The sequence below is a fragment of the Schistocerca gregaria genome, chromosome 8 (assembly GCF_023897955.1).
Source record: "Schistocerca gregaria isolate iqSchGreg1 chromosome 8, iqSchGreg1.2, whole genome shotgun sequence".
NCBI classification, from domain to species: domain Eukaryota; kingdom Metazoa; phylum Arthropoda; class Insecta; order Orthoptera; family Acrididae; genus Schistocerca; species Schistocerca gregaria.
The window spans coordinates 109904743-109909130 of NC_064927.1; positions in this window are offsets into that span (position 1 = coordinate 109904743).

Sequence of the window (4388 nt, forward strand, 5' to 3'; positions counted from 1 at the left end):
GTGGTTTGTGGTGCCATGAAGAAAAATCAGAGAAAGTGTCATGTAGAGTTGATAAGTGTTCTAGTAGGGAAAGAATGGACCCCAATGCGAATATTTGAAAAGAGTGACAACATTTTCGTCATTTATAGTTGTAAAACATTCAAAATATGATGCTATAATTGATTTTAACCATGGAAACATACATGAGTGAGAGAGTTACAGCGTTCTTCTTCAAGACTGGTGCTTTCACTTTAACACGAAATTTACTGTCATCATGTGTCTAGAGCTGAAATGTCGCATCAGGATCTACCAAATGATGCAAGGCATAAGGAAAGAAGTTAAAAAATAAGTCTTGAAGGTGCAAAAGATCGTGAGTACAGTCCTGGAATGTTCTAAGAAGGGACAGTTGAGGAAAATATAAGTTTAACCCTTGAATTAATTTCCAGGAAACCACCTTTTGTGACACTTATGTACCCCTTTTCACGATGCCTGCGATGTAATCCACTATTTTTTGGCCATAAATTTGGGGGTTGGGGGGTTGGGTTGGGTTTGTTGGGGACGGAGACCAGACCGGGACATCGGTCTCATCGGATCAGGGAAGGATGAGGAAGGAAGTTGGTCGTGCCCTTTCAATGGAACCCTCCCGGCATTTGCCTGGAGCGATTTAGGGAAATCACGGAAAACCTAAATCAGGATGGCCGGACACGGGATTGAACCGTCGTCCTTCCGAATGTGAGTCCAGTGTCTAACCACTGAGCCACCTCGCTCGGTCCATAAATTTCTCCAGTTTTAACAAACAAACATAAAGGGCTCAATTTTCAAACATTTACAAGCTAAAACATGTTGTTCTGAGTCCTAAAATATCTATATGTACTCCTAGCAAAAAGAAATCAAATGTCATGAAATCCTGTTTTATCAAATTCATTCAAATTTAGTTATGAATTATTATTTTTATGTGTGTAGACATAAGGAACCAATTTGGTAGTGATTGGTTTAATAGAAAGAGAGAAAAATGATCATTAATTACATCAAGTGTATTACAGTTTATAATTTATAACAAGTTATGAATTCGCATAAAAATTTTGAAAACTGGATTTGGCATTGTAAAATTTTATTTGTCGATCTTTAATATCTGGAAAGTATGCGTTTCATGCACATTCATCCTTGGGATAACTAAGCAAGTCGATATATTGCTACCAGCAGGAGATACGAGTTTGAATGCCAGGCTACACAAAGTTTCAGTTAGCGTGACACATTAATTATAAGAACTCACTCCTGGAAGACGTCCCGCTAACACCGTCTAACGTCTCCTCTACAGTTGATAATGGCCTGAATTCGCTGTAGAAGAGTGTCCATGCGTTTCTCCACATATGCTGTATCACTCACTGGTGATGAAGTTTCAGAGAGGTACCAGACTGCGTGGGAGTAATGATTGTTCCTTTAGTCAACTGTTCGAAATACTCTCAGATATATCCTACATATTTAAGACAGAGTAATTTAGAGAACTGGTCGAGGAGTGCTGAGTATTTTTCAGATTTCTAAAGGAAGTACATTAGTCGAGTACCTTCATTGATAGTGTCTGTAATGTTTTATGAATGTTCCTTCAGATATGCATGCATGTATGACGTCACAGACACTGCTGACAAATCATAAACCGTATCCACAAATTTCGAATAAAGTACTACCATCACTTCGGTATTTATCAGAAAGAAAGGGAATTTGTGCGCCACCGGAACTTGAAGCCAGATATACAGCTTTGCGTGAGTGGTCACCAACCACTTTTTATTTTGCCTTAAGAAAGCAGAGGAACTAGCTTCAGGCTGGAAGAAAAAGCGTGGACAGTGGTCCAAAACCCAAGGCGCGGCCAAGACGCCTCCCGCTTTTTCACCTTCGACCGCCCCCTGAAAGACTATTTTTTTCTTCAACTCCACAATCTGTGACTTAATGTTAATAAAAATCATTTCTGTTGTAGAGAAGCCATTGTAAACTAATTAAATAACGTAAGTCACCACAACATAAAATGAAATGAAAGCACACGTAATTCGTGCGTCCATCTTATTGCATGAGGGTAACTCGAAATACACAAGAACAGCAAAGGATATGGAATTAGCTTATTTGTATTGCTTTCGAAACGACACTACAGTCGAATGAAACCAAAACAGTGTTGAAGCAAATCCTGCACACGATCACACGTACTCTTCCCGTTCGCAGTGTTGATTGGTAGCACGTTGATTACCAGTTCTCCTCATATCATGGGCCACTACTGGGATCGTAAGCCTTTGCCACAGTACTCTAGAAATGTGAGAGTGGTTTTAGGAGCAACTACGCAAATAATTACTGAGGAGATGCTGCTAGCGATGAGTGTGTTCAAGTGTGCTATGATTGTCTTTGAGATATCGCCAATAGTTGACAACCATCTGTCATCATCTCGGAATAAGTAGTAAATGCAAATGCCTTTAAAAAACATGAGAGCGGAGTCTTCTTGGTCTGGAGGGAAGTATCCATTGGCCACAGGAAGAGCTAGCCATGTTTTTACACTGAATCACTTTACAAATGATGAGTCTCGGCCATGAGCAACCAATATCTCTCAGCTTGGGAGCTTGAGTGGTGGTAAAACCAGGACGCACATATCTAAATTTGAGTATGAATTCCCAGATGTGCAAAACATTGTAGTGACGTGCGTTATCGAAACATGTGACAGGATGAATGTGGGCATCAGTTACTCTAAAAGAGATCCAGTAAGTGAATTATACTGACGGCTCCACAATCACGCCGTTTTGAACAACTATTTGGCTGCAGCCATCGCTCATACATGGACAAGTTCCAGCCTGCCCCCCTGTGGAGTGACTGTGAGGGTGTATACCAGACTTTAAATAGGAATCGAACTGTAAAGTAATAGACAAGCGACGCCTGCAGACTGCATGCTATCGCAGTCGGTTGTGGTAGAACCTGAGCCATGTGTACCACCTTGGTCGCCATGTGAAAATTAAGGCATTCAACACGATGCAGTAATTCCATGTGTCAAAGTAGTTTCTGGCAAAATTCTGTGTGCTTCGCCTGCGCAGTTATCTATAGTTCATGGTAGGTGTGTATAACTAATGACCAAATATCTGATCACATCCACCTGTGGGAGGGGCGCTATGCATCATTCCTGGAGGCCCCTTCCAAATGAAAAGCCGCAGTTTTGGATACATTCATCTTTCTTTTCGCCACCAATCGAAATCATTTGGTCTATTGAAGCCCGTGGCTCAACACATCATGTGACCGGCCAGCAGTATAACGACATTAGCATTCCCTACGATAGGGAAGATGTGTTCACTGAATTTAGTCCCTGTGTGTATGCTTTTCAGCAATCATGTGAGCGGTACCCAATGCGATCGGTTACAAAGTAATGGAGATTGGTCATTCTTGATGAAACGAATGACACATTGGGAAAAAGCCGACGGTAGATTATGTACCAATACATGGGACCACGCTCCACATAAGAGGCGTGAAAGACTGTCAAGGTAGTCACGTGGGAAGCCCATTGGGCCAATCGTGGCAGAAATGATGCGAGAAACATGTGGTTCATTCGCTCCACCATGGGGTGAGGTGGCGGGGGGTGAGAAAGGCCTTGAAACACTCTACATTCGCCAGCGGCGGCTTTTATGTTTGTCCCCCATTCCTATGTCGTTTGCTACACTGAAAGGATTTGTGGCAAGACTCTATTTATGTACGGTGCCAGATGCTGGGTGAAGATCTCACAATCCGAATTTAACATTCTAATCGGATGGTAGTCCTCGCTAGTTCATCTTCTTGAAGCCTTGTGTATCAAAATGAGTAGTCCACTAGCAAAGGCAGGTGACGCGCAAAACATGGGGGACATTAGATCTTGGTACATGAAGATCCGATGTGGCATCGTTAGCGTATGGAAAGTCCGATAGATTTATAAACGCATACCGTGTGGCCTGGGTGACACGTTATGTAGACCGTTGTCTATCACGTCCTCAACGTGTCCTGCGAAATCTTCGCTAAAAGCGTCGATGCTGCTTTGCCGTTGGGGGGTGACTGACATGTGCTGGGAAACGTCGTTACCATCGTGATCCTCTATAATCTCTTCCTGTAAATGTTGTGGCGAGACAGGATTTCATCTCTCTCTCTGTTTTGATGTTGCGATCACACTACCACCACTTCTAATTTTCCCAGTCTAAGAAACAATATTTTGGCTTTAATTGGGAGGCATAATTTTTCGGTCTGGTGGCAGCAGTTGGGATGCGAGTTTTGAAGCATCGGGTAATAAAAGTCTGAAGTATGGCGATACTGTGTAGTGATTCAAATTCCATATTGTATTAGCAGCCACCGGGAGGCCAGTGTTACACATTGCATCCATCATGCTAACATCAAAAGGAATTGACGGTCTACTCGTGTAC